At 40.1% G+C, this 14,147-nt stretch overlaps 1 protein-coding gene across 1 annotated transcript in view; it reads left to right on the plus strand.

Moving 5' to 3' along the window:
* Window positions 1-14,147, plus strand: part of LOC131688858 (uncharacterized) — a 708,198-nt gene that overhangs the window by 104,893 nt on the left and 589,158 nt on the right. The window contains exon 2 of the mRNA XM_058973432.1: window positions 3,411-3,438. The gene's annotated coding sequence lies outside the window, so the exon portion shown is untranslated. The remainder of the gene's footprint in view (window positions 1-3,410; window positions 3,439-14,147) is intronic.

A 14,147-nucleotide genomic window follows, 5' to 3' on the forward strand; every position in this document is an offset into this window, starting at 1 on the left:
TTGGTTCCATGGGAAAATAGAGTGTGTCCCACTTTAATACGGTCATCCTAATTTTTCAGAATAACTTTTTTTCAAACTACACCAAAATTTTAGGTTTTGTTTTGAAGCTTAATCAACGATGTTTCTCGAAATTTAGAAACACTAATGCGTTTTGGTCGTTTGTTATGGTAGTTTAAGTGAAAAAAGTGATATCTCATATTTATAAGTTCAACTTACTTTTTAGCCTTTCTCATATAGAAAGGTTATGCAATCACTCTGAACCTAATCCCGGTCTATTTTTTTGACTAATATAGGCTTCCTGTATTTTAACAGAGGAGTAGTTAGGGGCCCCATCCCTCCTCCCATCACACACCACCCTTCCCTAATCCCACCTTCCTTCATCACTTACCAACCCTCCCCCACCCCCCGAACAAAATTTTTCTTTGTTCCTTCAAAATAAACTTCCCGAGAGGGTCTGTTAAAGCAGTGAAAAATTTGGTTTGAAATGATTTTGAGATTGAAAACTACTTTAAAATTGAAATTAATTTTAAGTTTGTTAACAAGTTGAAAATTTTTGGCGCGGTCCGCGGACCCCCCCGAACCCTCCTCCTGGATCCGCTGTTGGGTTCAAGTGTTTCAGCTTCGACACATAGTTTCTCAAGTTCGTGGCTGTCGATCCATTGTATGTATGTACAAATCGTACTGAATATGTAATGGACATTTGAACCATTATATTGAACATAACCAGCCATCGAATCGCGCACGGAAAAAAATCCGTTCATAAATTCATGAACAAAAGGTCACGATTTCGTGAACTGAACGATTTACGAAAAGCATGACCAAGTTCCTAAAATTATGAATAATAAACATCGAATTCATGAAACTAATTGTGTTTTCAAAAAACTTGTTCGCCCCGAATATGCACATGGAATTACATTAGAATGTTTGGTTAGGGTACTGTTAATGTTCTCTGGACATGTTTAGTTTTCGTTTGTGATTTTAATTCATGATTTGGAAATACATGGCCGACAGTAAAATGTTGTTCATGATTTCAAGAGCTTATTCGTGATTCTTGTGAATTCTCAACACGTTATTGTGCCATCTTATTCATGAGTTTACTATCGAATTTTTTGTCAGACTAGCGGGATTTAAACTCATGATTTCAGGATCTTAGTCGCGATTTTTGTAAATGCTGTTCATGTTATCGTTATATTTCAGTCATAAATAGAATAGTTCATGTTCATAATTTCAGGATCTTAGTCATGATTTTCGTAATTTCTGTTAATGTTATCGTAATATTATATTTTAGAACTTACTTCTAAATTTGACACGAAGAGTAATATGACTAATTTTCATGATATCAGCATTTTTATCATAGTATTCGTAAATTCTCTTCGCCTAATTGTGATCTATTATTTTTTGGTAACTATAGGTTTTTTTTTATTCGGAATAACGTGACAATATGAACTGGATGATAAAAATGTGACTGATTCGCGATATCTTGTTCTGTGACTTATATCACGCACACTATTTGGGATTCTTAGCGCAGTTTTCGTTTTCTATCGAGACGTCACCATTAACCTTATCAAACGAATAACGGTGTTCGAGGTCCTAATAGTTTTTTTTAAATCTAATGCTCGTGTCTATTACTATGGTCGCTAGCAGCTGGGAATTTCATGAAACAATGCAAAGAATAAAAATGATTCCATGAATAATTCTCTAATTGTAATGAATAATAATGAAATTGTAAATGATTAGTGATATCTTCTAAATATCACCAGCACGCAAAATAGATTGTAAATCATGTACTAAGCATCATGATCCAGTTCACGAATACATGAATGATATTTTATGATTTCGTGAACTATTTCACAAAACTGAACGTGAATTGTGACTTATACTAGGTATCATGAACCAGTTCACGAATACATGAATAATTGAATGATGTTGTGAACTATTTCACGAGCACGGATATTGGATCGTACCTAATATAATAGAGATCATGAATTAGTTCACGAGTATTGAATGGATTCATGAGTAAAATTTTAAATTTCGTGAAATAGTTCACGAGAACATATCCAGAATATTTTGCTTTTGTGAACTAAGGTTCCTATATCTATGAAAATCATTGGTTTTATGGAATAAACTTGTGAACTAGTTCGCGTACTGAAAATCGCATTAGAAATGACTTGGCGGAAACCGTGACTGAAGTTCTCAAAACAAAAACGAATAGTTCCACTGAAATAAGCGTTATGCGGGCGTTACTGAAGGGAAATTGAACATAAATATAAAACACATCATTTATGGCCATGGTCCAGTTTTCATAACGTAAAAACGTGATTGTTTCAGGATTCATGGCACGATTTTGGGAACAATTTTTGCCATGGAGTTTGGATAAATGAGAAAGGAATAGCACCACTACGTGGATTAAAACAGGTTTTTCGACAAAGATCTAAAAACAAACTAAGACGAATAAATTGTACTAACTGCATTTATTTAAACAGTAATATTTCATAACGTATTTTAATCGTAAATAGAGCCATACCTGTAGAGAACTTTTTCCTGAAAACTAAAAATGGTGATATTTATTCTCGCTAGAAAAAAATGGATTTTATGATTGAGCGTTAGAATATGCGAAATGATTTTAAGCATTGCAGGAATACAATATAATTAATAATACAGACAAATCTGAAGCAAATTTACTTTTAGAGGCTACAATAATGCCATTACTGTAATCTGCAAAAAGTCATTGAAACATATTAGATACTAATATATTTAACATTTCCCTAATGTGTTTGTGAGCGAATTAATAACTGCAATATTACTGATATGTGGAAAAATTGGTGCTAATTCATGGTAAAGTGATTAAAAGAACGTTTGTTTCGATCATAGACATTAACAAAAGTTGAAATGCGTTTGCGTTTGATTGAATTAGGTGCACTGTTTCCAAATACAGATATTTCAATAGTTTAGCTGTCTTCAAGCATTGTTGAGTATAAATTACAATTGTCTGCTTTGAATTGAAAGTGCTACTTGAGAAACTCTGTGATAGAATGCAAAACTTTCTAGACCCAAAATTACGCAGAAGATGGAATGGTAAATATTCAAGCAAAGATAGATCAAAGACAGTCAGACTGGCAGAAATGCTCACAAAAGAGCTCTCCTATCCTCCGAATGTTGTTGAACAGAACAGATTGGTATGCCTTAGTCGAGGCCTGTAGATTAAATTGACTTCTTTGCATAGCGAATGACTTTTCAATTGATACTAAAAATTTCAAGCCGGGAATCGTACAGACGACGGCGATAAGTTATGCATAGTAACAACAATACATTATGGCATTCGAAAACGCTGATATTATACCCATTTCCTATTTCACTCGTATTTCCAATATGTTTTAACGTTTATATAAAATTTCTCTATTTATTTTCAGGAACGGAAACAATTTGTCTGCATTAAATGTAAGTACATATCATGTTTCCACGTAACACGTCATATATTTATCTCACTGTGTAGCATAACTCTAAACGAAGTTAACAATTGATTGTCGAGCAATAATGCGTTTGATTAATAATCACCGGCGGGTTCACCTAAATCAATTACATTCCCATAGGACTAGAGAAGGCTTTTTCGCAAGCGGGTGCACTTTTGTATTATCAGCATCCAACAATCATTCAATTATTGAGACTAACAGAATTAATATCGATGGTGAAAGTTCCTCTTTTGCATCAGGAGCTGGCCGATTACTGCAATATGAATGTTCTTTGTAGGTTTCCAGAGCAGCAGCTGAACATATTGATTTATTCTAAAATTAGCGAACCAGATCTACCTTAACAAAAGACAGAAAAGTTTCAAATTACGGTAATAATCATTATTTAATTAGCAAACTTCTTCAATCAACATGAACGCAAATTGGCCTGACCATGGCGGGATTGAAGATATGCTCACTGAAAAAGGGTGGAAAGTTTCCGCCCATCGGGTGCGCAAACTTTCGTATAAACTTGTTGATGAACCTACAACTCCCCGGCGACGTATCTTCGCCATGTCAGGAAAGTTCCGATCCGGGAACCGATGACGCTTCGCAAAGACTTAATTAGTACAAACTTGTTGAAGGGTTGTCTGCCATACGGCGGACAGGGCAAAACGTTGAATTCAATTTGTTGAAAATTTTATCTTGTTACTATCCGAGCTTTGTAGAGATGTTTCAGACATGAGGAATAGGATAGTCTTGATTTTGTTCGAGATACATTGCTTCATCAAGGGAATTGATTGTTGAACTTATAGCATATAGAAACTTGTACTCCCAGATGTAAAAAAAAATATATGATTAATTCATTAGATGGGAACCAGAGCACCCTTGGGAATTTCGAATATATTTTCGCTAAGAAGAAAGTTTAGTGTTCTACTCCAAATAGACTAATAAATAATGAATTTTGACATGCTACGCATTAGTTATATATTCGAACTATGCCACACAGGTTCATAAATTTTCCGATTACCACGAAGTTATGGTTGCTATTCAAGGTTATATATTTTATTACAATATTTTTTGAGACCGAGTTTTCCACTGAAATTAACTTTTGAAGTATAATAAATTATGTGCTGGGATAGTACCACAGTTTATAAAAAAAACTTTAGTTACTCTGAACGAAATAACTTGTTCTGTTATATGGCAGCAATATGCTCACAATTTTGTAGTCACGTTTAAATGTTAGAGTATCAAAATCTGTCTAAATTATTGTTTTCGTTTATGTTCGATGTTCAAGAGCAACGGAGCATGTTTGATAAGCCAACTAAGGACGTAGCCAGCCACAGGGCTCGATAGGACCGCCCGCTCTAGTAACAAAATTTTAAAAATGGAAGCTGAATATAAATGGAGACTACACTAAGCTTGGGGTTCCTAAAAACTCCGAGGTGAAGTTATTTATAAATATTAAAACATGGCTTCATAGTTTAACACCAACGTTTGTATGGGAAATTTTTCTTCACAACGTTTTAGTAGAAACCCTAAACCCCTGGTAATTTTTGATTTTGATCTGTTCCGCAGTTCGTTGGTCAAAATTTTTTTTTTTTTAAAGTTCTTCGGAATCAGAATCAGAATCAGAACTACCTGTAAAGAACTCAGTGAGAGTCGTCAGTGATGACTCTGCACAGCCTGGTGTCCGTATCAAAAAAGTTGAGTATTACCTCGTTGTCAGACGAGTATTCATCATTAGCAGTTCTAATCGATCTGACATGAACGACTTTCGTTTTCGGATTTATTTGGTCTGCTAATCTCGTTGAGACTTGATACATTTGCGCCAGGCTCGTACGCTGGAAATTCTCAAGGGGGGGGGGGGGTTTGATTTTTTTACGTTTATTTTAAAAGAAGCGTACAGAAACCCTCAAATTTTGAAGTTTATTTTAAAAGAAACGTACAGAAACCTTCAAACTTTAAAAATTTTGACGGAGACCTGGACCTAGTCTTGTAAACCAAACGACTCTGCTCAACAAATTGGGTAAATGTTTGTTATCGAGAAGGAGTTATCAAAAGACACCGCTGCATAGTGGTCGGAAACCCCAAAAACGTGAACTTAATTCACTAGAGGCCAAACTATCGAATATATTTATAGGGTATCTTTGGAGGAATTGTTCGTAAGAATATTCCCCACAATCTGATAAAAATTAAAATTAAGCATGACTTACTACGATTGAGCTAGAAAAATTAACTTTTTATACTGACGAGGTAGAAAGTTGGTGTCTTCGACAAAGTTTTAGAAATGCTCGTAATAAAGAATTTTGATGAACTAGTTGAACTTTTAGGATTTAATATTATCGATTTGTTAAGCGTTTTCTATGGCAACACCCTTAGTTTTTTTATTATAACTTTTTCCACTGTGACTTTTCGTGCAAACCGTGCTCCAGACAAATGTGGAGGCATTACAACCACATCATATTGTTGAAGACTGTCAGTAAAAATACCCAAATAAAAAAACATTACAAAATGTGCTTAAAACCTTCTTACCTTTAGTATGCGAAAACCGAACATTGGAAATAGTGCCTGCTCGTCCATTTTGGTTTGCACCTTTTTCTCTTATACGCAGTTGAACTTAGTGTAAAAAAAAATAAAATTCTTCAATAACTCTAAAACGACTGAGTATTTTTACAAAAGGTGTGCGCCGCGCCGCCGATTTCAGGTAAATTTTTTATATGCAGTGTTCAACAATATTTTTACATGCAGTCTTCAACAATAATTTAATTTTTACATGCAGTCTTCAACAATATTATGTGGTTTTAATACCTCAACATTTGTCTGGAACATCGTTTGCACGAAAAGTCACAGCGAAAAAAGCTATATTAAATAGCTAAATTTAAGGGATTTGCCTTAGAAAACGCTTTAAAAATCGATAACATTAAGTCCTACAAGCTCAAGTTGTTCAACAAAATTCTTCATTATGAGCATTCCTAAAACTTTGTCGAAGACACATACTTTCTACCTCGTCAGTATAAAAAGTTAATTTTTCTAGCTCAATCATAGTAAGCCAGGCCTCAATTTAATTTTTATCAGATTGTGGAGAATATTCTTACGAAAAATTACTCCAAAGATACCCTATGAATATATTCAATGGTTTGTCCTCTAGTGACGTTTTTGACATTTCCGACCACTGTGCGTTGCCTGCTGGCTTGTGGTGGATTCGGATTGGTTTGTAGTAGTTGTTAAACCAACCGACTAAACTTAAATCTCTTATATCCCGTAATCCTCATTCATCCGGGGCAACCGTAAAGTACTTCTTTAGCCGTTGTGTGTCCGACGCGGTACCCGGGTACCTTTTTAAGTTTCAATTAATTAAATTCCTATGTTTTATCCATAGCTGGAAATTGAAACTTTGTGACATCTTAGAACTTCACTAAGTCAAGCTTTTGGGTTAATAATATTGTTGATATAGTAAGGGTGGGAGTGAGGAGGGACTCCTGAATTTTTTTACTACGTAACAGGCCGACGTGGGTACCCGGGTACCCACAAAACTAAAATGCCTGTAACTAAGGTAATATCCAACCGATTTCGATACTTTTGGCCGTTTTGGATTCAGGAATTCATCTACTTTTGGACTTGGTAAAAATGAATCGGGTTACTTCATTCGGTTCCCGGGAATCCGGGTTTCCGGAAGCAGGTTCCAGTGCTGGGGTACTATTTGCGAACTTCGATGGAATACTAGCAATATGGGTATCAAAATTCTTGGAATTCCATTAGTAGGCTGTATCTCGTGGTTTTGGAACCATTTGGTGATTTGACCCCGGAACGGACATTTCGGAGTAGGTTCCCGTGGGGCCGTGAGTGGCCATTCCATTCCAATTCCATTTTTCAAATTGCCATAGGGTCCCGTAACAATAAAAAACAGACTTCCGAGACAATTTGAAGAGTTTTGATACTCATATTGCTAGTACATTATTAAAATTTACAAATCATATCCTAGTACTGGAACATTACTCCGGAAAATCCGGATTACCAAAAACCAGATTCATTATTCCGATTCTGTTGTATAGAATCAAAAAGTGGACGAGTTCCTGAATCCAAAATATCTAAAAGTGTCCAAATCGGTTAAAGAAAACCATAGTTATGAGCATTTCAATTTGTGGGTACCCGGGTACCCTCGTTGGCCTGTTAAAGGTGTTTTTTTTGTTGGACACATAACTGTTAGTAAGGATTGTGTTCTTGCTTATTTTGTTTTGTGTTAATCGTCATGTTTTTATCCATAGCTACTTTTCCTTACTTGCTGTCAAACCTTCGCGATATATCTCACCTCGTCGCTGTTGTGCTATCTTATGACAAACGCCATTTTGGGGTAAACTGAGGTAGATATGACACATACCTTGTCTAAAAAATCTCTACAAAGTGGCGTTTCCAGAATTTTGATATTCTGCTTGGTTACTGAGATATAGCGAGAAACGCGCTGTGAAGTTTTTTATTTTTTGCTTCAAATGACTGTGTCTGAGGATTGGCTCAAGTTATCTTGATGCATAAGACGTTTTTATGTGTAAAACTATCTGAGAAACACAGTGGCATAATCATTTTCAAAACAAAAATACACGAATTGTGAGAAAAATTCAGTTTTAGTTTTAAGCTGGAAATATAGCATATTTGGCAACACTGTAACCAAAAATAAACATTTTTTTTAGATTCCCTGACTCATTTCCTTTAAAATGCATCTCACCGATTGTTTATAGACGAAATGAAGCCAAAGATATGAATAAAAGTTAATAATTGATGATTTTTTTTCTATGGAAAATTTTCCATGCACGATTATGACACGCCATACAAATTTTGTCATCAATACACACCTATGACACGTGTTAGTGCGACTTTTGTTCACATTTATAGTAAAAACTCGCAACATAGCCAACCAATATACGTAATATTTGATAGATTAATACAGAATAGATAGACGCATCAATTGTCTTCTTTGTATTGTTTATACCATTTATAAGTTTCATTTATAAGATATTCAATCTCAAACTTTAAAAATCGTTTTTCTCGAAATGTGTTATATGGCGCTTGCATAAGATAGCACAACAGCGACGACCTGCTCAAGTCTGCTGCAAATATCGTACCCTGTTGGTTCATGAACCGATCCGGAAGTGTCGACCATAAGGATTTACATCTGCTTACAATCACCTTCGCCGGGTTTCTTATCCTTCTTGGTGCTAGTCGTTCCCAGTGCTGTAGTTGCGGTTAGTCACGGTTAGTCGGCGACTAACCAGCTCCTGGAACCGAAAAAAAAATTTTTTTTGGACCAAAAAAAAATTCCGTTGGCCTTATCATTCTGGAAGGCAAATTTAATGATCCCTATGCTCGTGAAAAAAACATCCAGCTAATTGGAATTTTGTGAATCTATTCAAACTCGTAGGGTATTGTCAAACTCCCTGCCGCGCTAGTATGATATTTTCATAACTCACATGGCGATCCCAGACTGCATGGGGCACTAGTATGATATGCTCATAGCTCGCAGGATACTCTCAGATACTTGAAAGCACTAGTATGATATTCCCACATCTCGCAGAGTGTTTTAACAATAGTTTGATACTTACAAGACACGCAAGGCGCTCTCAGATTCTCTCGGACGATAGTCTGATGTTCCCATCGCTCGCAGGGCGCTTCCACACTCTCTGGGACGCCAATATGATATTTGCAAAACTCGTAGGACGCTAGTATGATATTCCGATAGCTCACAGGGTGCTCTCAGACTCGCAGGGGCACTAGTTTGTCATTTTCAAAGCTCGCAGGGCGCTAGTATGATATTCACAAAACTATCTAGGTTACTAGTCTGATGTTATCTTAATTTGCCGGGCGCTTAAAAATTCTCTGCGGTGCTAGTCTAATATTCTCATAGATTGCAGGGCGCTCTTAGATTCTCTCGAGTGCTTTTACGATATTCACATAGTTCGCAGGGCGCTCTCAAACTCGCTAGGGCGCTAGTCTAATATTCTCATAGTTCGTAGGGCGCTCTAAGATTCTCTGGAGTGCTGGTATAATATTCCCATAGCTCGGAGAGCACTTCCGCACTCGCTGGGGCGCTTTTCACAGCTCACAGGGTGCGAATATGACTCTATGGGGCGCCAGTATGATATTCGCAGGGTGCTCTCAAACTCGCAGGGGCACTAGTTTGTCATTTTCAAAGCTCGCAGGGCGCTCCGAGACCTTATGGGGTGCTATGGTGATATCAACATAGCTCGGAGAGCGCTTCCACACTCGCTGGGGTGCTATTATGATATTCTCACAGCTCGCTGGGCGCTCTCAGTCTCTCCAGGGCGCTAGTATGACTCTATGGGGCGCAAGTATTGTATTCACATAGCTCGTAGGGCGCTCTCAGAGTCTCTAGAGAGCCAGCATAACAGTCCCATAGCACGCTGGGCGCTCTCAAACTCTCTTGGGTAGCCTTATATTCTCATCGCTCGCAGGGCGCTCTCAGATTCTCTCTGGCGCCAGTATGATATTTCCATAGCTCGCAGGGTGCTAATATGACATTCCCACAGTTCGTAGGGCGCTCTCAGATTCTCTGGGGTGCCAGTATGATGTTCCCATAGCTCGGAGAATGCTTTCATACTCGCTAGGGCCCCAGTATGATATATAATATCATAGCTCACAAGGCGCTCTCAAGCTCTTCAGGGCGCTAGTATGATATTCACAGAGCTCGCAGGGCGCTTTCAGAATCCCTTGAGCACCAGCATGATATTCCTCGCAGAGCGCTCTCAAACTCTCTAGGATATTATGAAACTCTCATCGTCCGCAGGGCGCTCTCAGATTCTCTCTGGCGCCGGTATGATATTCCCATAGCTCGCTTTCGGACTCTCTGGGGCGCTAGTATGATACTCCCATAGCTCGGAGAGCGCCTCCTTGGTCACTGGGGCGCTAGTATTCTCATAGCTCGCAGATCGATTTCAAGCTTTCTAGGGCGCTAGTATGACTATGGGGCGCTAATAAAATATTAACATAGCTCGCGAGGCGCTCTCAGATTCTCTCGAGCGCCAACATGATATTCCCATAGCTCGCAGGACGCTCTCGAACTCTCTTCAGGAATCAGGAATCAGAATATATTGGCTCAAATGGCACGTTCTCCGTACATAGTCGGGGATTTGTGCCTTGCCGTGTGTTTTCATCATTTCCTGAGCGGAAGGAAAGGACAAGGAGGTGTGGGGAAGTAGACTTGGAAGGGTGGGAAAAATAACAGCACAAAACAAAAAATAAACAACAGGTAAGTTAAACTCACAAGTAGTTCAACTTGCCTGCGTATAAGCCTAAAGCTCTTTACCACATTGGATAAGAAACTTTAGTATGTCTCTGAGTTTCAGTCGACCAAACATGGTTTCGTCTATATAAGGACGGCTGAAGACTCGTAATCGCAATTGCGCTAGCGCTGGGCAGTTGCATATCAGATGATATGAGGTTCCGTAGTCGGATTCACAAAGATCACATGAAAAAGACTCAGCGCACTGAATAGTTGCCATGTGATAATTGAGTTTGCAGTGGCCGGTTAAAGCCCTGGTCAGCATGCCGCAGTGGAGCTTCGAAAAATGTAAGAGATTTTTCGAAACCACTGGGCATGGTTGTTCTAGAAACGCCTTTGTTTGGCGACACGTTTGTAGATTTCTCCAATAATTGCGGTGTTCGGACGAAGCCCAGGACCGTATTTTTTCCCTTATCCAACTTGTCGAAATTGGCAGCGCGGGCTCAGGACCAACGAAGTCAATCGCTGAACCTGCCCTGGCCAATTCGTCAGCCCATTCATTTCCAGTAATACCGCAATGTCCGGGCACCCAGACAAGGTAGATAGTGTTGACAATGCTTAGTTCTTCGATTTGGGTTCGGCACGCGATCACTAGCTTGGACCGGGATTTGTCTGAGCTAAGGGCCTTGATTGCAGCCTGACTATCGGAGCAGAAGTTTATAACTCTGCCGGACAAACTCAGTTGAAGGGCCGATTGCACCCCGCACATAATCGCAAAGATTTCTGCTTGGAATACAGTACAGTATCTACCTAGTGAGTGAGATTGTTCCAGTCTCATTTCACGACAGTAGACACCAGCACCAGCACGTCCCTCCATCAGAGAACCGTCAGTGTAACAAACCACATGCGTTTGTTGTTGTCTTTCCATAAAGCCAGACAACCACTCCTCTCGAGAGGGAATCTTAACATGGAATGTCCTGTAAGGAAAACTACAAGTGAGTGTATTATCGCTGGGAGCAAGAATATCTTCACCCCATGTAACCATTTGTGACCACAATCGTGTATGACTGGTAGCAAGATCAACATGATTACTGTTCCAAAGCCCAGTAACCTGCAGTCTGTATGCACATGATAGTGCTTCTTGTTTTAAGTGTATGTGTAATGGTTTGATATTTAGAAGTGCCTCAAGAGCAGCAGTCGGAGTCGTGGTGAAAGCACCAGTCAACGCCATGAGCGCCATTCTTTGCAGATGGTTTAGCTTTGACTGGACTGTCACCACCTCTCCCCTCTGCCACCACACAAGGCATCCGTATGACAGTATTGGACGTACAATTGTCGTGTAAATCCAATAGATGTATTTAGGTTTGAGACCCCAGGTCTTTCCAAAAGTTCGTCTGCACTGCCCGAAGGCCATGCACGCTTTCTTGACTCTGAACTCAATGTGAGCAGACCAATTCAGTTTGGAATCCAATATGACCCCAACGTATTTGACTTGATCTGCACACAGCAGCTCAGAATCAAAGAACTGCAAGGGACGAACCCCGGTTGTTATTCGCTTCTTCGTGAAAAGAACCATTGAAGTTTTGCTTGGGTTAACTGATAGTTTAACTTGTCGACACCACTGTTCGACAGCTCTTAATGCCTGTTGCATCAAGTCAAAGATTGTTCCGGTGCAAAATCCAGTAATTAGTATTTGGTAATCGTCAGCAAACCCATAGGTTGGAAATCCAAGCTCATTGAGTTTCTTCAACAAGCCGTCAGCTACTAAGTTCCATAACAAAGGTGACAGAACGCCGCCCTGAGGACAACCGCAAATACTCAACTTCCGTATCTCAGCCTGTCGCAGTGACGAGTAAAGTATGCGGTTACTAAGCATCTCATCGTCCGCAGGGCGCTCTCAGATTCTCTCTGGCGCCGGTATGATATTCCCATAGCTCGCTTTCGGACTCTCTGGGGCGCTAGTATGATACTCCCATAGCTCGGAGAGCGCCTCCTTGGTCACTGGGGCGCTAGTATAATATTCTCATAGCTCGCAGATCGATTTCAAGCTTTCTAGGGCGCTAGTATGACTATGGGGCGCTAATAAAATATTAACATAGCTCGCGAGGCGCTCTCAGATTCTCTCGAGCGCCAACATGATATTCCCATAGCTCGCAGGACGCTCTCGAACTCTCTTAGCCGCTAGTTCGATATTCTCTTAGTTTGCAGGGCGCTCACGAATTCTCTGGAGCGCTAGCATAAACACTCTCAAACTCACTAGGGTGCTAGTTCGATATTCTCATAGCTCTCTAGGGCGCTAGTATAACTGTATGGGAAGCTAATATGGTATTCCCATAGCTCGCAGGGCGCTCTCAGATTCTCTCGAGCGTCAGTACGATATTCCAATAGCTCGCAGAACGCGCCCAAACTCTTCATGCGGTAGTCCGATATTTTCATAGTTCGCAGGGCGCCAGTATGATATTCCCATAGCGGAGAGCGCTTTCACACTCGCTGTCGTGCTAGTATGGTATTCTCATAGCTTGCAGGGCGCCAGTATGGCTATATGGGGTGCTAGAATGATATTCACATATCTCGCAGCCAGCATAGCATGGCGCTCTCAGATTCTCTCGAGCGCCAGCATGATATTCCCATAGCTCGTAGGGCACTCTCGAACTCACTAGGGGCTAGTTTGATATTTTCATTGTTCGTAGGGCGCTTTTAGACTCTCTGGGCCGCTCGTATGATATTCTCATAGCTCGGAGAGCGCTTCCATGCTCATTAGGGCGCTAGTATAATATTCTCATAGCTCGCAAATCGATTTCAAGCTCTCTAGGGCGCTAGTATGACTATGGGGCGCTAGTATGATATTCACATAGCGCGCGAGGCGCTCTCAGATTCTCTAGAGCGCCAGCATGATATTCCCAGAGCTCGCAGGGCGCTCTCAACCTCTGTAGGGTAGTCTAATATTCTCATAGTTTGCAGGGCGCACTCAGATTCTCTGGGGCGCCAGTGTGATATTCCCATAGCTCGCCGGGTACTTTAAACTCACATTGGCGCTAATCTGATATTCTCATAGCCCGCTGTACGCTCCGAGACCCTATGGGGTGCTATTGTGAGATCCACATAGCTTGGAGAGCGCTTCGACGCTGGGTTGTTATAATGATATTCTCATAGCTCGCTGGACGCTCTCAGGCTCTCTAGGGCGCTAGTATGACTCTATAGGGCGCAAGTATGACATTCACATAGTTCGTAGGGCGCTCTTAGATTCTCTCGAGCGCCAGCATAACATTCCCATAGCACGCTGGGCGCTCTCAAACTCTCTAGGTTAGCCTTATATTCTCATCGCTCGCATGGCGCTCTCATATTCTCTCTGGCGCCAGTATAATATTTCCATAGCTCGCAGGGAGCTCCCAAACTCGCTAGGGCACTAATCTGACATTCCCATAGTTCGTAGGATGCTCTCAGGTGCTCTGGGGTACCAGTATCAT

The sequence above is a fragment of the Topomyia yanbarensis genome, chromosome 3 (assembly GCF_030247195.1).
Source record: "Topomyia yanbarensis strain Yona2022 chromosome 3, ASM3024719v1, whole genome shotgun sequence".
NCBI classification, from domain to species: domain Eukaryota; kingdom Metazoa; phylum Arthropoda; class Insecta; order Diptera; family Culicidae; genus Topomyia; species Topomyia yanbarensis.